Below are 24,830 nucleotides of genomic sequence, written 5' to 3'. Positions count from 1 at the left end.
GGACCGAGTAGGGGTAGAAGGTGTAGAGAGTAGTAAGGATTGCTCAGTCCACTCACACTTCAGGAGTCGACTATCTGCAAACTTAATGATTGAGTTGGAGGCATGCATGGCCACAGTCATGGTTGAACAGGGAGTACAGCAGGGGGCTGAGCATGCACCCTGGGGGTGGCCGTCAGAAAGTCCAGGGCCCAAATGCACAGGGCGGGGTTGAGACCCAGGGCCTCCAGCTTAATGATGAGCTTGGGCACTATGGCGTTGAATACTGAGCTGTAGTCAATGAACAGCATTCCTAGATAGGTATTCCTCTTGTCCAGATGGGATAGGGCAGTGTGCAGTGTGATGGTGATTGCATCGTCAGTGGAATTGTTGCGGGGGTATGCAAACTGAAGTGGGTCTAGGGTGGCAAGTAAGGTGGAGGGGATATGATCCTTGACTAGTCTCTCAAAGCACTTCATGATGACAGAAGTGAGCACTACGGGGCGATAGTCATTTAGTTCAGTTATCTTTGCATTCTTGGGTACAGGAACAATGGTGGCCATCTTGAAGCATGTGGAGACAGCAGACTGGGATATGGATTGATTGAATATGTCCGTATACACACCAGCCAGCTGGTCTGCGCATGCTCTGAGGATGTGGTTAGGGATGCCGTCTGGGCCAGCAGCCTTGTGAGGGTTAACACAAATAAATGCCTAACTCACTTCAGCCATGGAAAAGGAGAGGGGGGGCCCGCAGTCCTTGTATACATTGCGAAAGTTAGAGTAGCAGTGTATTGCCCGCACCAGTGCTGCAATCAATATGCTGATAGAATTTAGGTAGCCTTGTTCTCAAATTTGCTTTGTTAAAATAAACACCTACAACAAATGCAGCCTCAGGATATATGGTTTCCAGTTTACATAGAGTCCACTGAAGTTCCTTGAGGGCCGTCATGGTAACTGCTTGAGGGGGTATATACATAGCTGTGACGATAACTGACAAGAATTCTCTTGGGAGATAATGTGGTTGGCATTTGACTGTAAGAAATTATGGGTCAGGTGAACAGAAGGACTTGAGTTCCTGTATGTTGTTATGAATACACCATGAGTCGTTAAACATGAACCATACTCTCCCACCCTTCTTCTTCCCAGACAGATGTTTATTTCTGTCAGCGCGACGCATGAAGAAACCCAGTGGCTTTACCGACTCCGACAACATATCATGAGAGAGCCATGTTTCTGTGAAACAGAGAATGTTAAGATCTCTGATGTCTCTCTGGAAGGAAACCCTTGCCCTAATTTCATCCACCTTGTTGTCTAGAGACTGTACATTAGCGAGTAGTATACTCGGGAAGAGGTGGACGGTGTGACCAGGAGGCCGCTCCGTCTACCTCTTCTGCGGCGATGTTGTTTTGGGGCGGCATCTGGGATTTAGATCCAATGTCCTGGGTGGTGGTCCGACTGAAGAATTCAATAGATTGGACAGGATTTAAAAAGGCACACTCCTGTCTATATAAGGTCCCATATTTGACAGTGCATATCAGAGCAAAAACCAAGCCATGAGGTCAAAGGAATTGTCTGTAGAGCTCCAAGACAGGATTGTGTCGAGGCACAGATCTGGGGAAGGGCCTCCATCATTATTAAATGGAAGAAGTTTTGAACCACCAAGACTCTTCCTAGAGCTGGCCACCCGGCCAAACTAAGCAATCGGGGAGGAGGGCCTTAGTCAGGGAGGAGATCAAGAACCTGATGGTCACTCTGAAAGAGCTACAGGCTTCCTCTGTGGAGAAGGGAGAACCTTCTAGAAGGACAACCATCTTTGCAGCACTCCACCAAGCAGGCCTTTATGGTAGAGTGGCCAGACGGAAACCACTCCTCAGTAAAAGTTACATGACAGCCTGCTTGAAGTTTGCCAAAAGGCATCTAAAGGACTCTCAGACCATGAGACACAAGATTCTCTGGTCGGATGAAACTAAGATTGAGCTCTTTGGCCTGAATGCCAAGTGTCACGTCTGGATGAAACCTTGCACCATCCGTACGGTGAAGCATGGTGGTGGCAGCATCATGCTGTGGGGATGTTTTTCAGTGGCTGGGACTGGGAGAGAAGACAGGATCGAGGGAAAGATGAACGGAGGAAAGTACAGAGAGATCCTTGATGGAAACCTACTCCAGAGCACTCAGGACCTCAGACTGGGGTGAAGGTTCATCTTCCAACAGGACAATGACCCTAAGCACACAGCCAAATCAATGCAGGAGTGGCTTCGGGACAAGTCTCAGTGGCTCAGCCAGAGCCCGGACTTGAACCCGATCAAACATAACTGGAGAGACCTGAAAACAGCTGTGCAGTGATGCACCCCATCAAACCTGACAGAGCTGAGAAGAATCGGAGAAACTCCCCATATACAGCTGTGCCTTGCGTAGCGTGACACCCAAGAAGACTAGAGGATGTAATCGCTGCAAAAGGTGCTTCAGCAACGAACTGAGTAAAGGGTCTAAATACTTATTTTAATGTAAAATGTCTGTTTTTTATGTTTACTACATTTGCAAACATTTCTAAAAAACAGTTTTTGCTTTGTCATTATGGGGTATTGTGTATAGATTGATGAGGGGAAAAAACTGTTTAATCAATTTTAGAATAATGCTGTAACGTAACAAAATGTGGAAAAAGTCAAGGGGTCTGAATACTTTCCAACTACATCTTATACTCAGCACCCCCATCCACTCTGTCCACTTATTCCTCCATTCTTACCCGCAGCGCAGTCCTGGCCTTCATATGGCCGGGGGCACCGGCACTGGTAGCTCTGCCACAGGTTGGTGCACTGTCCTCTGTTCTGACAGGGGCTGTCTTGGCATCTGTCTCTGTGGCTGCAGCCTATAGTCATGTTCACTGCCGAGTCGCTCAGCCACTCCTCCGGAACCACCAGCTGGGAGTTCACAAATATGTCCTGCAGACAGCCGATGAAGGCCGGGACCGTGACCAGAACCACACCTTCCTCCACCACCCCACCGATGAAGGTGTTCTGGACGTGAGACTCTGGAGAATCTGTCCCAGCCAGAGTGTCTGTGACCTGGGCTTCCCTCTCACAGTCCTGTTCCTGACAGACCCCGCCATCCAGGAGCCTGAGGCTGAGTAGGCCGTCCCCCAGCACGGCCTCCACAGAGTGCCACCTCCCATCAGTCACGTTAAGGGGGAGCTCCAGTGTCTGGCTAAGTTGCAGGGCCTCTGCCTTACCCCCAGCCGAGGCCTCCCTCCTCAGGCTGAGTCTCAGATGGCACCCCAACAGCTCCAGACCCAGGATCAGCCTTCCACTGCCCCGCTGGAAGAGGACGGCCCTGGGCAGCACTGTCCGGAAACTCAGGGTGATGTTGCAGGAGGCCTCTGTGGACATCAAGGGGCTCCGCAATAACAGGTAGCCGCTCTGCTCGAAGGAGAAGGTTGTGCGTGTCTGGCAGAGAAGCCCGGTGTGGCCTGGGAGGCAGTGGCAGGAGTAGCCATGATGCCCGTCGCTTAGGAACGGAGAGCATGAGCCCTGGTTCTGACACTCATGGCCCTCACAGCCCACCAACGCTTCGCTGCAGTTCCGGCCCCCATACAGGAACTCATCAAGGCTTTGCTGGGAGCAGTGGCACACATAGCCCCCCACAAGGCTCTGACACTGAGACCCGTTCTCACAAGGGCTGGGGTTGCACATGTCCACTACCTCATCACAAAGGGTACCTGGAAGGGAAGGGAGACTGGACGTTGATGTGGGTCAATGATACTATGATTGGTACAACTTAGTCTGTGAAGGTGTGGAAACCCATAACTTTTTTTAAAATAACTTTTTCTCTAAGCCCTGCTCCCAGGTGGGAATTATTCACTCTTCACCTTTCCTGCTATTCTAGCACAGAAAACATACTTATTCTCCTCATCTTTGAAAGCACTATCGTCTATTATGAATCATGAATAATGTATGTAACTTATTATAGTACATTACTACACTATTACTTCTTACTGGAGACATGTTAACCTTCCCCATATATGTATTGTTTATGTTTTTAGAATAATTGTTTATGTGTAATCTATATTGGTGTGACGTTAAATTCTAGACTAGAGGAAGCTGCCTGCGGTGTCATATACCCCATGATGCCATCTCTGAGCTGACCCTCATCATCATCGACATCTTGTCAGGTCAACTTCGACACCTTTGTCACTGACAGGCATTTATGCCGTGTTTGTGGACTACACAATGCAATACCGTACCTCAGGCTCTATGATTTGGGTAAGGCTCTGCAAACCAACCGACCTCATACCATCACGTATTCTAATGCCTTGCATGGTCAACTGCTGTAGTGCAGTGGTCTGATCAGCATGCTTTTGGCATTGAGCATCACAAGTTCATGCCCAGTGCTGGGCACTTGTTTTGGCACTTTGTATGAAGGGAAACTAATGTTGGTGTAGCATACTGTTATTATCCAAAATACAAAAGATGCTTCCTATCTGCATCCAAAGGCACCTACCTTAGGTTACTGCCCTTTGGGAAGGGATTAGAAGGCAGTATCATGTGATAATGCATTCGCATTCCACCGAGAGCGAGACATTTGTAACCACTGTAGCAGAATGAGCAACTAGTACTAGCAATTCAGTGAATAACTATCCCAAAATGGAAATATCTCACACGAATAACAAGTAACAGAATTGATGGCCTCAGTACCTGATAAATTAATTGTTGTGATGTGTGTTTTGTCCTATATTTTTATTTCAATTATTTCAATTTTAAATTCCTTTACCGATCCCTGCAGGAAGCCTTTTGCCTTTTGGTAGGCCGTCATTGTAAATAAGAATTTGTTCTTAACTGACTTGCCTAGTTAAATAAAGGTTAAATAAAATTAATTAATTAATTTGACACGACCAGAATAATTGTCCTCCTCTCTGCTGCTCCATTGTTGTGGACATGACAGGTAAGCTTGCATCTTCGTCCTGCAACTAGCCATTTCATTGACCATTTACATTAACAATATTGACTTTTACTTTTAATGTTACAGATGACTAGTTGTGAAAAGATCCATAGCCTGGAGTCCTTCTTTAACCAACTAAACGATTCGGATTCACCCAAAAAACGTTTAACGTCAACAGAGGCATTTCCAGAATCTCTAGGAACACAATTGACCATGAATGTTTCCCTCACTATCAAATAAGACTTAAAAACAAGTTTTTATCCAGGGTATTCCATTCCTAAGATTAGTGTTGAAACACTCACTTCTTCTACATCTAGTGGCAGCAAAAAGCAGAGACCCTGAAGAACGGGCTCAGTGCTGAATAGGCCTAGAATTAAAAATGATACAAATACATTTACTATAGCTTTTCCTTGGACTTTACGAGAAGAGGAATGGCCTATGAGGAGAGGCTTGCATAGCCTATAGCCCAGGGTGTAGGCAACACTGTTCATGGAGTGCCATAGCCACGGGAAGTATGTGCTGCAACACCCCCCCCCCAAAGACTGACAGGCTTGGGTTGTAGCCTATGGCCTAAACTAGAAGCGTATGCATATTAGCCCATAATTCATACACTCAATGCTAAAAAAAAGTATCACATGGGCCTAACGAAATCATAGGTAGCCTACACTATTTTTCAGGATGTATTGTCTAACGGAAACATGCTAATGCAGAGACTTCTAGTGGTGTGCATATTAATTATGATAATGCGAGAGCGCAGAGGAAGTTGTATCCATAGTTCCCACGTTTGGCTTCCGAGTTTTGAAAGCGTTCGAAAATGAAGTGGATAGTCCGTTTAGTAACTCCAATCACTACTTGTATCTGTATAGTCCGTTTGTTTGTGTTGTTGGTCACGTGGCTGCTAGAACCGTCATTGAAAAGAGGTACAGAATGAGGGAAGCCCTGCAACATTACATTTTTCTTAACAGTGAGAACGCTCAAGCGCAGGCAATGTTGAAAAGTAATCTTTAGACTTGTACTTTTCTTAAATGTCGTTTTGTAATTGACAAATGCAAGCAGACAAGAAAATTGTGTTTTGCTGTGAACTAATGAGTAACCTAGGTAACCACACGAAAGGTCCATATGTGCGCTCTGAAGGCAGCGGCCCTAACCACTAATCCACACCACACATTTTGGATTTTCAATTGACCATTAAAGTAATCTTAATCTGAAATGTGAAGGCAGAGGTTCGGCACCGAGGGCAAGTTATCTGTTATACAGTTTTATTGATAATGATAGCTGTACATTTATCCAGAGTGACTTATAGGAGCACATCAGGGTTAAGTGCCTTGCTCAAGGGCACATTGACAGATTTTCACCTGGTTGATTCAAACAGCGACCTTTTGGTTACTGGCCCAAAGTACATATATATAATGTATATAGAGTTCATTTTTCTATTCCTAATTTATAAAAAACGTTTGACATGTTTCTGTGGACATTATGGAAACTATTTGGAATTTTCGTCTGCGTTGTCATGACCGCTCTTTCCTGTGGATTTCTGAACATAACGTGACAAGCAAACGGAGGTATTTTAGATATAAAAATAATCTTTATGGAACAAAAGGAACATTTGTGTAACTGGGAGTCTCGTGAGTGAAAACATCCGAAGATCATCAAAGGTAAACGATTAATTTGATTGCTTTTCTGATTTTCGTGACCAAGCTTCCTGATGCTAAGTGTACTTAATGTTTTGTCTTGAGATCAATAAACTTACACAAACGCTTTGATTGCTTTCGCTGTAAAGCATAATGTCAAAATCTGACACGACAGGTGGATTAACAAAAGGCTAAACTGTGTTTTCCCATATTGCACTTGTGATTTCATTAATATAAATATTTATTCAGCGGTTGTTGATGACACTTATCCCGATAGTGGGATTGCAGCCATAACAAGTAAAATTATTTATTTACTAGCTAACTAAATGATAACACAGGATAACATACACTTAATACATTAGGAAAAGGTCCCTAGCGGACTGACACACCATATGGTGGCTTGTTACACAACGACATGGAGAGATAGAGAGAGAAAAATACACTTATCGTTGATACATTTTCGAAACTATTCTCACAGTAATCATATACTTTGCCGCCCATTTGGAGTAAGAAATCATGAATGTATTTACATTGAAATGCCTTAATTAGCTGTGGGTCTCTGTGAGAACCAGCCCTCCTTAGGAAGGGTGATGGACCTTTCAGTGGCATGCTTGTAAGGCTCTGATTGTCTGAAAGGGGTCCAGACCTGTCTCATCTACTGATGCTCCTTTGAAGATAGGCTAGCCAGCCGTATCGATGGTTCACATTGGGTGATGAGAGTAGCGTACTACAGTGATTTTAGAAGAGTAGTAGAAAAGGATGGTTTGAAGGATAGTAGAATGGTCCCAATTAAATTCACTTTTCTAGATACTTTTTTATGACAGCTAATCAGCTGTACCAGTGACTGTCTGAGAGGGGAGTTTTCTTCTCCATGCCGTGTTGGTATTCAGAGTTCAAACCACTTTACACAAGCAGCTGCAGCCTGGCGATGTTCTGGTCTAAATGTTCATTTCTTTACCCATCCTTTTATGCACTCTGGTCGAAAGGGACGGTTTCGTCAGGCTGACACGCACTCTGACCTCACTTGGGGCATGGCTACTTACTCTGCAAAGTTTATAGGAGACAAATTCTCTCTCATGTCTCCTAAAATCAGATTCCTATCTTAACAAAAATACTTTCATAAATGTTCATATTTTATATACAACGGTAAGGATTGAGACTTCGTAAATGTATTCAATATACTTTAAGTTAAAGTATTTCCTTTATAACACTTTAAAATAGCATCCCATATGACAATTTTATTCTTTAGATCACCTCTGACCATTCCCCACGTTCTAATGTTAGAAATATTGTTCCAGTATTCGCTTTTGAACGTGTTAAAGTTTCAGCGGGGAAAGTCTCTGGAGACAAAGCACATTCCTTTGTGGATTTTGGAGAGGGAGACCCTAGATCTCCTCTCCTTTAATTTACAACAGGTTGTGAACTGTCAATCCCCCAGCAGCTCCCTCCTCCCCTCTGTAGGTGAGAGAGGGTCTGGTTACTGCCATCCATTGCCAAGCCGATCTGACCCATTCGGATTCTTACAGGACAGTCATGACAAGACAGAGGGGAAATGATGCTGGTAATTAATTGGCAGATATTGTGTTACGTTTGGCTTTTTAAGCCAATAGTGGCTAACCAGGGGTGGGATAATGTAAATGTGGCTTTGATTGGATTGTAGCGGGGAGCTTTATGTTCATGACAGTTTGTGATGGAAGAACTGGCAGTGTCAACATTTATATTGATTAGTGTATGTCAATTAAGAGTAAAAGTAAAGTAAAAGGTCCATGTCTAGTTTTCAATTCCATTTGATTTCAGATAAAGAATAGTATAGGTTCTGAAACCATAAGCATCTATTCTTAATATAAGTGGTAAGTGGTAAAATACAGTACCATGGCTTCTATTCAGGCCAATAGACCCATTCAATCTCATATACAGTAGCAACAAAAGTTACTAGATGAAGATATTTTCTCAATCCAGTTTACAACAACACACAGAAAAGATGGGAAGCTTAAAACACGATGATGATCAACAATAATCACTTAATTCCATTTACTTCAATGAGATTGTATAGCATTGTCATTGAAACAAATAGTCACATACATGAAAGCACAAAGAAGAACATAACCATACCTGCATTTAGCAATAGAATGCTCGAAATCCATACTTCCACGTTCAGCATTGCGTTGGTTTATGAGTTTCCCAACAGTAGTTGCACGCACGCCTAGATGTCAACTACCACTGTGTGTACAATCTCATTGTGACCATAGGTCATCAGTGTATCCGGCAGTCCCTGTCCTCGTCTTTAGCCATGCACAACTAAACACAGTGCTGAGTCCTACTGCAGGCAGGAGTCTGGGAAAGCCAGATCCTCAGGATTAACACTAATGCAATTAGTGCCATTTTACAGAGTGAGCACTGGTGACTGCTAGGAAGTCAATTATAGAACAGTGTTGGGAGACCCAGCCACTACTCTTACCTGCTGAGCCTTACAGGCAGATCACAGGCTTGTGTAAGCAGCAGGGCGACTAGAATATTCCTCTTTTGTAAAAGAAAAGTGTAAATAAACCCAAGCTACAACCATACACATGCTTGGTACCTGTCACATAGTTATTAAACTGAGAGCTGATCATTGACTCATGGGCGTTCTCTAAATAATAGGCTGGACCAATATCCATATCCATACCTATGGGTTTTCACATTTCAATTGAGCATGCCCTAATTTGTTATGGGAGTGCATAGAATCATCAAGCATCCCAGCAATTTGAACCTTGGACAATTTTTGACAGTTCTCAATAATCATTCATAATGTCTCTATGGGACATTACCTGTGGTTCCTGGTTGGTAGCTGCATATGAATCCTGCAGCGTGCTGTGGGTCGTAGTGGTCTGGAAGCAGAGACTCTGAACCATACAGGCTATGCCAGGACAGCTCTATACACCAGCCACCATAGAGAGGGGCTGCTACTGCACTCACTCACATCCACCTCACACTGACGACCCTTGAACCCTGAACAGGACACAGACGGAGTGTAACGCATATAGAGGGGATAGACAACACACACACATGTACACATGCAGGCCAGCAGAGAGGGATACACACACACACACACACACACACACACACACACACACACACACACACACACACACACACACACACACACACACACACACACACACACCTCTGTATTTATAAAGATAACAAATACATTTCCAACATTGTGAGAACTCTTGCTCTCATTCCTTCTCCCCCTCTCTCTCTCTCTCCTTCAATACCCCCCTCTCTTTCTCTCTCCTACCCCCTCTTCTCATCCTCTTCTTCCCTCTTCTCTCTCCATCCCAGATAGCACATTTGGTTCATTGGAAGTTGTGGGAACCTGTGTTTTTGGTTTCAGATTGGTTCCGGGAGCGAAGATTCCTGACTGGCAAAACAGGCTGTAATTTGTTTTTTCAAACAGCTCCTACATTAAAAGGGCATTATCGTCATTTTCACAATATTATTCCAACCTCATAGTGTGGAAATATAATAATAATATAATAATAATCTATGGATTTCACATGACCGGGAATACAGATGTGCATCTGTTGTTCACTGATACCTTAAAAAAAGGTAGGTAGTGGATCAGAAAACCAGTCCGTATCTGGTGTGACCACCATTTGCATCATGAAGCGCAACAAATCTCATTCGCATTCAGGCTGTTAATCGTGGCGTGTGGAATGTTGCCTCACTCCTCTTCAATGCCTGTGCAAATTTGCTGGATATCGGCGGGAACTGGAACCCGCTGTCGTACACATCAATCCATATCATCCCAAACATGGTCATTGGGTGACATGTCTAGTGAGTATGCAGGCCATGGAAGAAGTGGGACATTTTCAGCTTCCGGGAATTGTGTACAGATCTTTGCGACATGGGGCTGTGCATTATAAAAGCTGAAACATGAGGTGATGTCGGTGAATGAATGACATGACAATGGGCCTCAGGCTCTCATCACGGTATCTCTGTGCATTCAAATTGCCATAGATAAAATGCAATTGTGTTCATTATGCCTGCCCATACCATAACCCCAATGCCACAATGGAGCACTTCGTTGACAACCTTGACATAACTTGTTAGGGCTAGGGTGCCTTTTTCAGAATTTCTGCCTGACGAACATGCCCAAAATTAAATGCCTGTTTCTCAGGCCTAGGATATGATTATAATTGGTAGCATTGGATAGAAAACACTTTTAAGTTTCTACAACTGTTAAAACATTTTGGGGTGGCATGGTAGCCTAGTGGTTAGAGTGTTGGACTAGTAAGTGAAAGGTTGCAAGTTCAAATCCCTGAGCTGACAAGGTACTAATCTGTCGTTCTGCCCCTGAACAGGCAGTTAACCCACTGTTCCTAGGCCGTCATTGAAAATAAGATTTTGTTCTTAACTGACTAGCCTAGTTAAATAAAGGTAAAATAAAATAAAAACAATGTCTGAGACTATAACAGAATTCATATGGCAGGCGAGAATTTATTTTTTTGAGCTCCCAGGCTCTTATTATGTAAACCTATTGTTTCTATGGATGTCCGTCACCCAGATTGCAATTCCTATGGCTTCCACTAGATGTCAACAGTCTTTATTCAAGGTTTTATGCTTCTTTTTTGAAAAATGAACAAGTATTTGGAGTTTTTGTAAGGTTACCACCTGAGGCAAATCAGTCTTTCGGCGTGCGCTTACGAATATGCCTTTCCTATTGAACATACTATTTTCCGTGTGACATATTATAGTTTATTTACATTTTAGAGTACCTGAGGATTAAATAAAACATAATTTGACTTGTTTGGACGAAGTTTAGCGGTAGCTTTTTGGACTCATTTGTCTGCACGTTGAACGAGTGGATTACTGAAATCAATGGCGCCAACTAAACAGACTTTTTGGGATATAAAGAAGGATTTTATGGAACAGAACGACCATTCATGTTGTAGCTGGGACCCTTGGGATCACAAACAGAGGAAGATCTTCAAAGGTAAGGGATTTATTTTATCGCTATTTGTGATTTTGTGAAGCATGATTTGGGGCACCGTCCTCAGACAATCGCATGGTATGCTTTCGCCGTAAAGCATTTTTGAAATCTGACAATGCAGTTAGATTAACCTGTAGTGACACACGATCCCGTGAACGTTGTCATCATCTGACACTAATTAGCATAACGCAACGGACATAAATCTTCCTAGAAAATCTTCCTATTCATGAAAATTACAAGTGAAATATATTGGAACACAGCTTAGCCTTTTGTTAATCACCCTGTCATCTCAGATTTTCAAAATATGCTTTACAGCCAATGCTAGACAAGCATTTGTGTAAGTTTATCATAGCCTAGCATAGCATTATGCCTTGCTAGCAGCAGTCAACCTTGTCACGGAAATCAGAAAAGCAATCAAATTAAATCATTTACCTTTGATTAACTTCGCATGTTTTCACTCACGAGCCTCCCAGGTAGACAGCCAAAGGTCATGTTTTCCCAAAATATTATTTTTGTAGGTGAAATAGCTCCGTTTGTTCTTCACGTTTGGCTGAGAAATCGCCCGGAAATTGTGGTCACCACAACGCCCAAAAATATTCCAAATAAGCTCCATAATATCGACAGAAACATGGCAAACGTTGTTTAGAATCCTTCCTCAAGGTGTTTTTCTAAAATCTATTCGATAATATATCCGTCGGGACAATTCGTTTTTCACTAGGACCGATTGGAATAATGGCTACCTCTGTATTTTACGCGAGAATCTCTCTCGGAGCCACCATGTGACCACTTACGCAATGTGGCCACCTATGGCTATTCTTCAACAGAAATGCGTAAAACTACGTCACAATGCTGTAGACACCTTGGGGAATACGTAGAAAGCGTAAGCTCGTTGATGGTACATTCACAGCGGAGTCATTGGAACGCAGCGGTTTCAAAACCTGGGGCACTTCCGGATTGGATTTTTCTCAGGCTTTCGCCTGCAACATCAGTTATTTTATACTCACAGACAATATCTTTACAGTTTTGGAAACGTTAGAGTGGGTTCTATCCAAAGCTGTCTATTATATGCATATTCTAGCATCTTTTCCTGACAAAATATCCCGTTTAAAACGGAAACGTTTTTTTCCTAACACCAAGATGTTAACAAGAAGTTAAGATTATAAATGATATGACACTTGTATGTTCATGAATGTTTAATAATGCGAATATGTCTTTGAATTGCGCGCCCTCCAATTTCACCCGATGTTGGCTAGCCCAAACCGCTTGCCCACACCAGACCATACATATGATCTGTGGTTGTGAGGCTGGTTGGACACACTGCCAAATGCTCTAAAATGATGTTGGAGATGGGAAATAGCTCTGGTGAACATTCCTCCAGTCACCATGCCAACTGTACTCAGCCTTAAAAACTTCAGACATCTGTGGCATTGTGTTGTGACAAAACTTTCAGCTCATGAAACATTTGACCAACACTTTACATGTGGCATTTATGTTTTTGTTCATTGTATATATAAAACACAGGAAATCATGTTTTTGACTGCAGTGGTCCTTTAAATATCATTCTTAGAATGTTTTCTGAATGTTACTAGTGCTACGTTTGTAACAAAGTGGGAATTTACGAGTTTCCCACTAGTAATTACCAGTTGAAGGGCCATTCAAATATACACTGCTCAAAAAAATAAAGGGAACACTAAAATAACACATCCTAGATCTGAATGAATGAAATATTCTTATTAAATACTTTTTTCTTCACATAGTTGAATGTGCTGACAACAAAATCACACAAAAATTATCAATGGAAATCAAATTTATCAACCCATGGAGGTCTGGATTTGGAGTCACACTCAAAATTAAGGTGGAAAACCACACTACAGGCTGATCCAACTTTGATGTAATGTCCTTAAAACAAGTCAAAATGAGGCTCAGTAGTGTGTGTGGCCTCCACGTGCCTGTATGACCTCCCTACAATGCCTGGGCATGCTTCTGATGAGGTGGCGGATGGTCTCCTGAGGGATCTCCTCCCAGACCTGGACTAAAGCATCTGCCAACTCCTGGACAGTCTGTGGTGCAATGTGGCGTTGGTGGATGGAGCGAGACATGATGTCCCAGATGTGCTCAATTGGATTCAGGTCTGGGGAACGGGCGGGCCAGTCCATAGCATCAATGCCTTCCTCTTGAAGGAACTGCTGACACACTCCAGCCACATGAGGTCTAGCATTGTCTTGCATCAGGAGGAACCCATGGCCAACCACACCAGCATATGATCTCACAAGGGGTCTGAGGATATCATCTCGGTACCTAATGGCAGTCAGGCTACCTCTGGCGAGCACATGGAGGGCTGTGCGGCCCCCCAAAGAAATGCCACCCTACACCATGACTGACCCACCGCCAAACCGGTCATGCTGGAGGATGTTGCAGGCAGCAGAACGTTCTCCACGGCGTCTCCAGTCTGTCACATCTGTCACATGTGCTCAGTGTGAACCTGCTTTCATCTGTGAAGAGCACAGGGTGCCAGTGGTGAATTTGCCAATCTTGGTGTTCTCTGGCAAATGTCAAACATCCTGCACGGTGTTGGGCTGTAAGCACAACCCCCACCTGTGGACGTCGGGCCCTCATACCACCCTCATGGAGTCTGTTTCTGACCGTTTGAGTAGACACATGCACATTTGTGGCCTGATGGAGGTCATTTTGCAGGGCTCTGGCAGTGCTCATCCTGCTCCTCCTTGTACAAAGACGGAGGTCGTGGTCCTGCTCCTGGGTTGTTGCCCTCCTACGGCCTCCTCCACGTCTCCTGATGTACTGGCTTGTCCATGCTCTGGACACTACGCTGACAGACACAGCAAAACTTCTTGCCACATCTCGCATTGATGTGCCATCCTGGATGAGCTGCACTACCTGAGCTACTTGTGTGGGTTGTAGACTCCGTGTCATGCTACCACTAGAGTGAAAGCACCGCCACGCCAGCATTCAAAAGTGACCAAAACATCAGCCAGGAAGCATAGGAACTGAGAAGTGGTCTGTGGTCCCCACCTGCAGAACCACTCCTTTATTGGGGGTGTCTTGCTAAATGCCTATAATTTCCACCTGTTGTCTATTCCATTTGCACAACAGCATGTGAAATGTATTGTCAATCAGTGTTGCTTCCTAAGTGGACAGTTTGATTTCACAGAAGTGTGATTGACTTGGAGTTACATTGTGTTGTTTAAGTGTTCCCTTTATTTTTTTGAGCAGTGTATTTAACCCAGTCTTATGTGGAAAACATACATAAAGATGATATCTCTATCATTCTCTATGTCCCATTGATTCAGAGGGGTTTGGTTAAATTCTGAAGACACATTTCAGTTGAATGCATTAGGTTGTATTAGGTTGTACTGACATTAGGTTGTACTGGCTTGGTACCACCCTTTCCCATGATGTTGTTTGTGAGCATATGGACAGAACCATTGAGGCCATCTCCATTTTTAAGTAGTCCATTTTTCCCCTACTACTTCTATGAGTTGGGAAACATACTGAAAGGGTGCATACAGCCAGGTAGACTGTGTTGTTTGAACAGGTATAAAGCCAAGGTTAGCTATTTACTGCCACCTACAGTTATGGAATGTTTGCTCACGAGTATAATCCATTGGCTGATTCCTCCTGATGACCCGGATGAAATCATGTAATCCTTCCTTCACCCATAGGAAGGCCTCAATGGCAATGCCAATGCTAAAATAGGTTTTATTAATCTAGAGTCATCTATCTAACTCTATGGTGGTAAATTCCCACTCCCCACTTGGTCACGAACGCAGCATGAAGTTTTCTTGTGGTTTATATAGTTTATATAGAAAGTTTTCTTAATGTTCTGCGAACGGAATGTATGTTTTAAGTAACATTCTTAGAACATGTTCTAAGGGTTACATTTATTTTTATTTCTTATGGATAGCTTTCTCAATATATTGAGAACATAATGGATGTGTTTTTAAATAACACTAAGAACATTCTATGAAAGTTGCTAATGTTTTTGTGGTTTTCATGGAAAGTTTTCTTTATGTTCTGAGAACAGAATTTAGAGCTTATCGACATTCCCAGAATATTACCAAGAACTGACATAAAAGAGAACCATACATTCTCTGAATCCATCAATCAATCAATCAATCAATCAATCAATCAATCAATCAATCAAATGTATTTATTTATAAAGCCCTTCTTACATCAGCTGATGTCACAATGTGCTGTACAGAAACCCAGCCTAAAACCCCAAACAGCAAGCAATGCAGGTGCTTCTACACCTGCATTGCTTGCTGTTTGGGGTTTTAGGCTGGGTTTCTGTACAGCACTTTGAGATATCAGCTGATGTACGAAGGGCTATATAAATAAATTTGATTTGATTTGATTTGTGTAGAAGTGCGGTGGCTAGGAAAAACTCCATAGAAAGGTCGGAACCCAGGAAGAAACCTAGAGAGGAACCAGGCTATGAGGGGTGGCCATTCCTCTTCTGGCTGTGCCAGGTGGAGATTATAACAGAACATGGCCAAAATGTTCAAATGTTCATAGATGACACGCAGGGTCAAATAATAATAATCACAGTGGTTGTAGAGGGTGCAACAGGTCAGCACCTCAGGAGTAAATGTCAGTTGGCTTTTCATAGCTTTTCACAGCACCTGCTGTCTCTAGAGAGTTTAAAACAGCAGGTCTGGGACAGGTAGCACATCCGGTGAACTGAGAACATCAGTTAAGTCACACCATTTTTGAGTACGTTCCCAGAATGTAGTAAAAACATGACATTAAATCAAACCAGATGGGAACTTGTATGGAATGTTGTATGGAAGTACTGAAATTCCCACAGAAGGATGTTGTTTCTGAAAGTTCTCTGAACTTTGACAACATTCCCAATGTCAAATCATTTAGTGTTCCTAGAATAATACTCAAAATAAAAAATAAATTGAACCATTCGTGAATCTTTAGGAAACCAAGAAAATAAAGTTTTTTTTTGTCAAGTTCCTTAATGTGCTGAGAATGTTCCAAAACCAAGCAATTATCCTGCAGTATTTCCAGGAAGTTGAGGGAAGCTTGAATGCAAAATAACCATAGGACAACCACGCTCTCACCAAGTTCTTAGAATGAGATCCCTGTCTTTCCCTCACTCCACCTTACTCTCATACCTTCTTAGGGGACGTCTAGAGAGGGGCTGCAGGTGCCATTTCAAGAACAAATGACATGCCTACTGTGCTTTCTGTTCCGTAACTGTGACTGTACTGTACTGTACCTGGCCAGCAGTCACATGTATAGTTCCCCTCGTCCTCCACACAGGTGGCGCTGTTGACACAGGGCTGGGGATTGCATGGAGGGAGAGGAGTTTCACAGTGTTGCCCAGTGAAGGTGGTCTGAGAGCAGTCGCAGCTGTACCTGAACGATAATGATTTTTAGTTACAGATCTTTCAGTTTCAGTGCTAATTACTTTTCCAATAAAAAGTGAAGCTATACAAGCAAGCATTATGCAGGCGTTTCTTGTTCTACTCCACAAAATTCTAATCTCTCACACACACACAAACTTCTTACTCATTAATAACCCCTTCAGGACACAGAGCCCCATTTTGGCATGGCTGGTCTTGGCACTCGTCAATTTCGATTTCACAGTGGTCTCCCTGGAAACTGGACATGCAGGTACACGAGAAACTGTTGACGTAGTCATGACAACTCCCACCCTTGACACTCGTCAATCTGGACCTCACAGGTGGCATCTGGAACATCAAACATCCAATATGGCCGACAGAGTCAGTCACAGGGCTCTGGTCGTATAATACACACTAGCCAAACCATCTGGACAGGTCAGTTTATGGAAACATGAAGGGGAATATTAACATACACCTGTGGAGATAATACTCAATGTCAAATTATTTCATGTTGAATGGCTTACGTATCATTATATACTGATATTAGAGTCTCTGGTTCCTTTACTCGTGTTGTTGTTAATGTTTGTTTCTGTGTCAGTTTTGACATAAGCCCCCCTGCGTGGCTTTCATCTGTGTTCTACTATGTCATTCTGAATCCCAGATCAATCATACTGTAAACCAGAACACAGGGTGATGGGCTACATAGCAAAATATAATATTTTCTAAGTGTGTATTTAATCTTTCCTAAGATTCTCTAAAGAGCTAGGATTACCCATAGATGATCTTTCATGAGCAAATCTCTATTTCTATAACTGGATGTTATCGAGCATGGAAAGCCTATAGATATCCTGATTTCATGTTTTTGTATTTCTATTTTTAAATGTATGGGCTATAGCATAGAAGAGGCTATAGAACAGAGGGTTAGATTTGAGGACTAGTGTACATAACTCAAATTGCCACTAGATGGCATCTGTTTTACTCATTGGGTCAGTGCTGAGCAATCTTCATCCTGACCGGGAACACACATGATACAACTTATCAAAGTTATAATTAAAAACTAGTTTATTAAGAGATGTGTTACTTCTTGGCTGGAGCAAAAGCCTGCACTCACATACCGGACCTCTGCAGCTAAGATTGGCCACCCCTTGATCTAAACCATTTAAGAGGGTTTGCGACCTAAATTCACATAACACATGCTTGTTTCAATTTTTTTTTCCCATTTGGTAACTACTGAACAAAGCCCTGAAGGAGCTGTCTCTTCTCATCTTACCTGTAAACCCTGGGCTGCAGAGACAGTCATACCTGCCCACTCTGTCTATACAGGTGGCTCCGTTCCTGCAGGGCTGTGACACACTTGTTCACCTCTATCTGGCAGCGCACACCCTGGAACCCAGGCACGCAGAAACACGAGTATCCATCACCACGGCTATGACAGATGGCCTGGCTGTAGCAAGGGTTGGGGAACACTGGTCCGTTACCGGTACCTCTGACCTCGCCTTCAGGCGAGACACACCTGGGGACAGGAAATATAGTTTTGATTGATTGTCTGATTGATGTGTTTCTGTTAGCATAGGGGTGGGACGCTGCACATCTGGAGGGCCAAGGGTTTTCTGGCTTTTATTCTGTCCGTGTACAAACATTTCTGATTCAACTAATATTGATTGATCCCCAGGGGGGAAATTGAAATGTCACAGCAGACTTTTCTGGTATATATTATTTTATTATTTAATGAAAAGGTCTTTCATACATTCTCTTTCTCTTTTTTACATTCTCGTACCAATATGTCAGTACTCAGTACCACCAGAAAATTGTATTGATATTGAAAAGGGTAAGTGTTTAGTGAGGGTGAACTAAAAGACATCCATGTTTTGTTCTCTTAGCCATGTGTTACAATGAGTCATGCTTTGCATTGTCCCACACAACCATTGTGTTCTATAATAGCCTTTGACACAAAAGCCTCTCTTTCCACCTTTGAAAAAATAATCCTACCATTATCCATACCAGTACAAGGACATTTGCAAACTAGCCTCACAAAGCATCACAGCGTGCCTCCATGGCAACCAATTCCACAGTTCCATTTCTGCATTGCCTCTATTGCCATAGCGACCGCAGGCAGACAGAAGTCACTCATTTGAAGCATTTATCACTCCATTCATTCGAAGCACAGCCTCATAGCTGCTGTGGGGCTACTTAATCACACAGCACATCAGAGCTTAATGACACACCACCTGGACTGCCAGTCAGTCACAGTTATGTTTTTCCTCTTTTCATTTGTTTGGCTGTAAAAAGGTTGCCTCCAATACTAATTAGTGGATTAATCCATTCAGTTGTTTTTACAAAACACATCTTAGAGGGAGGAAGGAATGAACAGCATGGCTCCTCCTAATGCCCAGCATACAGGAATATAGAACTTCCACTCAGATGAGCTGGCATCATGCATACTGTAGATCGGGGATGGCCAACTTTACCTCAGGTGTTTTTTGAGTAGGGCTGGAGCAAAAGCCTCTACACCCAGTAGGTCTCCAGGAGGATGAGGATTGGCTACCCCTGCTGTAGATGCTATAGCACCCATGTCATTTACTAAACAAACAAAAGCTTTCTATGGGAGCGGAAGGTTAGTAAACATGCATGCACCACCCATCCCGACACATTGCAGATGTACTATCTCGATTAAGTAAGCTAAATCAAGCTACTTTTTAAGCTCTGACTCTGCTGCAGATCCTTTTACATTTAGGAAAACATTAGTACATGCACATACAAATTCATCTTCTTCTCTGCCTAAGCAAGTTCTGTCTGACCTGGCATAACTGAGAAAAATGGGATAAGTGTTGCTTTTAATCATCATTTTATCTCGGCAGACTTTTTATTTGAGAGAAATGGTGGTTTATTTGACCCTGGTCAGTCAATCAATTGCTTTTCTCTCCAACCAACCTCTAGCTCAGGGGTTCCCAAACTTTTTCACTCGGGGGCCCTCCTTCTAGCATTGGGGAACATCCCACGCATGCACACGCACCACGTCTATTTCTATGGGCACAAGCTCTGTTCATGACACAAACTGTTCACACGCCTCATGGAGCAGTGTTGGTTAAACTCACCTTCTGCACCTGCTTTCTGATCCCCGCCGTATACGTTCCAACTCATCAGTTCAAATAGGCTACATGTTGTATTAAACAGCATATAAACACTCAAAATGGGTCAAGAGCCATAAGGGGTAGTGAGAATTATTTAGGCTATATTATTAACCTATTTAAATGATTTGAAGTCCATATAAATAAATTGAGGAGCATTTGCAAGTGCGACACACTAGATTGGCAGGGACATTATAGTGCTCAGCATTTAAACATTTTGTATTAAATCATTAAGTGCCTTACTTGGAATTTAAATTAAACGACAAATGCCTTTTTATTTAGAAATACTGTGTAACAATGACACACTTAGCTAGCTACCCACCTCATTCTTTTCTGTTAGCATGTGCACATATACTGAACAAAAATGCAAACGTGCAAAAGTTTCAAATGTTTTATTAGTTACAGTTCATATGGAAATCAGTCAATTGAAATAAATTCATTACTAATCTATGGATTTAACATGACTGGGAATACAGATATGCATCTGTTGGTCCCATATACCTTACAAAAAGGTAGGGGCGTGGATTAGAAAAGCAGTCAGTATCTGGTGTGACCACCATTTGCCTCATGCAGAAACACAGATCTCCTTCACATAGAGTTGATCAGGCTGTCGATTGTGGCCTGTGGAATATTGTCCCACTCCTGTTCAATTGCTTTGCGAAGTTGCTGGATATTGGCGGTAACTGGAACATGCTGTCGTACACTGAGATCCAGAGCATCCCAAACATGCTCAATGGGTGACATGTCTGGTGAGAATGCAGGCCAGGGAAGAAGTGGGACATTTTCAGCTTCCAGGAATTGTGTACAGATCCTTGCAACATGGGGCTGTGCATTATCCTGCTGAAACATGAGGTGATGGAGGCAGATGACTGCAACAACAATGATCCTCCGGATCTCGTCACTGTATCTATGTGCATTTAAATTGCCATTTATAAAATTCCTTTGTGTTCGTTGTTCGTAGCTTATGCCTGCTAATACCATAACCCCACGACACAATGGGGCACTTTGACATCAGAAAACCGCTCACCCACGCGACACCATACACTTGGTCTGATGTTGGACGTACTGCCAAATTCTCTAAAACGACGTTGGAGGCAGTTTATGCTAGAGAAATTACCATTCAGTTATCTGGCAACAGTTCTGAGGGACATTTCTGCTGTCACCATGCCAATTGCCTTCAAAACATAAGACATCTGTTGTGTTGTTTGACAAAACTGCACATTTTAGAGTAGCCTTTTACTGTCCCCAGCACAGAGTGCACCTGTGTAATGATCATGCTGTTTAATTTTATTGATATGCCACACCTGTCAGGTGGATGGATTATCTTGGAAAAGTAGAAAAGCTCACTAACAGGATGTAAACAAATTTGTGTGTGAAATTTGAAAGAAATAGGCTTCTTTTGTGTATGGAACATGGGACCACCACTTTATATGTTGCGTTTATATTTTTGATCAGTGTCGTAAGTACACCATCATGCTTTCGGGATAGGTGTCCTTTCAGATTCCAGAATTATTCTTTAGTTGTGGACACTACATCACAGCACTCCCTCTCTTGCTCTTGTTCCTCATTTTTGTAAGTCACCTTGATTTTGCACCTGACTTGACTAGTTAATTAAAGGTTACATTTCTTTATGAAAATATTTAGCTAATTCAATGACAGTAGCTAAAGCAAGGGGCTATAGCAGCAAATGGCCTACAAATGCATGCTGGGCCGGGCATGCCCTGAGCTCAAGAATTGCGCGAAATTGGAGATGGTGAGAAAGGGGGACTGCTTCAGCCTTTGGGAAACGAAATGCTGATTGGTTAAAACCATATTCCAGCTTGTGTCCACAAGTTACCAATGGCTAAAATGTCTATTTACTCTGGTCCATCTGACTGCAAAATCACTGTCTCATCAGCCCAACCAGGCATTTTATCAACTTCTCCACTATAAAAATAATCTAGACATTATCTCGTGTTTCTTTTAAACTAACATTTAGTTTTCAACAGTGGAGATTTCTATAAACCTTGCCGTCTGTCTCGCTGATATTTGCAACATTGTTTCAATATTTAAATTCGATCTCCAGCTGTCCCAGAGTAATGAACGTGTCAGCAGTCGGGACGAGACAGGCAAGCAGCTTTTCTCAGCCGTCGAAATCATGAACCAGCTGGCATCATATAAAGAAATGTCAATAGAAATGCAGTTGGTTGGCTGTCTTTCCAGCTTCAGTTTGAAGTGATTGTGTTAGCTGAGTTGTTGGCTAGCTCTTCTGCTCTGAACAACAAGTGTTCTAACGAGAGACCACATTTTCTATGCCAGGTGAAATTGTGCATCATTAGCTCATTGTTATGGATGTATCCAAATAAATGTCACAAGAAAACAGCTTAAACAAACGCAAACAAACGCAAACCTACTTTGCTGTTATTCTGGCTACGCTGTTTGACGCGACTGTTTTTTAAATTTAATGTTTGATTTCACCTTTATTTAACCAGGTAGGCCAGTTGAGAACAAGTTCTCATTTACAACTGCGACCTGGCCAATATAAAGCAAAGCAGTACGACAAAAACAACACAGAGTTACACATGGAATAAACAAACGTACAGTCAATAACACCATAGAAAAATCCATGTACAGTGTGTGCAAATATAGTAAGATTAGGGAGGTAAGGCAATAAATAGACCATAGTGGCGAAATAATTACAATTTAGAATTAACACTAGAGTGATAGATGTGCAGATGATGATGTGCAAGTAGAGATACTGGGGACTGTGGTGCAAAAGAGCAAAAATAAATAAATAACTATATGGGGATGAGGTAGTTGGGTTTGCTATTTACAGATGGGCTGTGTACAGGTACAGTGATCGGTAAGCTGCTCTGACAGTTGATGTCGAAACGTTATAGAGGACTATATAAGTCTCCAGCTTCAGTGATTTTTGAAATTCGTTCCAGTCATTGGCAGGAGAGAACTGGAAGGAAAGGCGGCCACAGGGGGTGTAGGCTTTGGAGATGACCAGTGAAATATACCTGCTGGAACGTGTGCTACGGGTGGGTGTTGCTATGTGTGTGTGTGTGCGTGTCCGTGTCCGTGTGTGTGTGTGCATTGAGCTGAGATAAGGCAGGGGTTTACCTAACAAATACTTAAAGATGACCTGGAGCCAGTGGGTTTGGCGACGAATATGTAGTGAGGACCAGCCAACAAGAGCATACAGGTCGCAGTGGTGGGTAGTATATGGGGCTTTGGTGACAAAACAGATGGCACTGTGATAGACTACATCCAATTTGCTGAGTAGAGTGTTGGAGGATATTTTGTAAATGACATCGTGAAGGAGGCTTTGTTGCGAAATAGGATGCCGATTCTAGATTTCATTTTGGGTTGGAGATTCTTAATGTGAGTCTGGAAGATGTCAGGAATTGTGAAAAACAGAGTTTAAATGTATTTGGCTAAGGTGTATTTAACCTTTCTGACTCCAACTGTACCTTTAACTGCTGATCTAGGATCAGTTGACAGATAAAGTACTGTTCCTATTAGGATGGATTAAGTCAACTGACCTTGGATCAGTGTGTTTTGTTGTCTGAGGCCAACTATCACTTCTCTTCTATAATGTGGTCTCAGAAACAACGAGATTGAAACACTGTCTTTGTTTGGTCCTCAAATAAAATGTTATTGGTCACATACACATGCTTAGCAGATGGTATTGCGGGTGAGCAAAATGCTTGTGTTTCTAGCTTCAACAGTACAGTAATATCTAACAATTCACAACAATACACACAAACCTACAAGTAAAATAATGGAATTATTGAATATATAAATATTAGGATGAGCAATGTCAGAGTGGCATAGACTAAAATACAGTAGAATAGAATACAGTATATACACATATGAGATGAGTAAAGCAAAAATATGTAAACATTATTAAAGTGACTAGTGTTCCATTATTAAAGTGGCCAGTCATTTCAAGAATATGTTTAAAGGGCAGCAGCCTCTAATGTGCAGGTTACATAACCGGTGATGTCTATTTAACAGTCTGATGGTCTTGAGATAGAAGCTTTTTTTCAGTCTCTCGGTCCCAGCTTTGATGCACCTGTACTGACCTCGCCTTCTGGATGATAGCGGAGTGAACAGGCAGTGGCTCGGGTGGTTGTTGTCCGTGATAATCTTTTTGGCCTTCCTGTGACATTGTGTGCTGTATGTAGGTGTCCTGGAGGCCAGGTAGTTTGCTCCTGTGATGCGTTTGGCAGACCACACCACCCCATGGACCAGCATCCCTGTGGAATGCTTTCGTCACCTTGCCCTGACGAAGTCCATGCCCCGACGAAGTCCATGCCCCAACGAAGGCAAAAGGGGTGCAACTCAATATAGGAAGGTGTTCCTAATGTTTTATACACTTGGTGTACATAAAATGTTTCTCATTACCATATGAATGGTTGCAGCAAATTATGTGAGCCAGAGTAGTACACTGGATGGTGCTATTGGACTACTGATATGATGAACTCTGTGTTAGGGAAACTGATTGGCAGTAGAAGAATTGTGTGCGTGTGTGCATACTGGCTGTCCCCGGAGTGTTGTGAGTGTCTGGTGATGAGCGGAGCCACGCTGGTCATCTTCGGCGCTCATCTGCAGCTGCATATGGATCATCCCCTGCATGGGGTTCATTACCTGTGCCATCCATGTCATCCTCAACCTCTCCAAGGTGGGTCCTCCTCCCACATTCCTGTAGTGCTTTCATACAGCCACTGTGTTGTGTTGTACCCAGGCCCATATCAATCCCACACAGGTAAAAAAAATAATAATAATTCTTATTACTTTCATTTTATGTGATATGTATTGCCCTGTTC

The 24,830-nt window shown here is 42.7% G+C and overlaps 1 pseudogene; it reads right to left on the bottom strand.

The window, feature by feature from the left end:
* The window catches only part of LOC109897227 (protein crumbs homolog 1-like), a 63,648-nt pseudogene that overhangs the window by 20,124 nt on the left and 18,694 nt on the right, over positions 1-24,830 (bottom strand).

The sequence above is a fragment of the Oncorhynchus kisutch genome, linkage group LG10 (genome assembly GCF_002021735.2).
Source record: "Oncorhynchus kisutch isolate 150728-3 linkage group LG10, Okis_V2, whole genome shotgun sequence".
NCBI lineage: Eukaryota > Metazoa > Chordata > Actinopteri > Salmoniformes > Salmonidae > Oncorhynchus > Oncorhynchus kisutch.
This window is presented reverse-complemented; position numbering and strand designations above follow the sequence as displayed.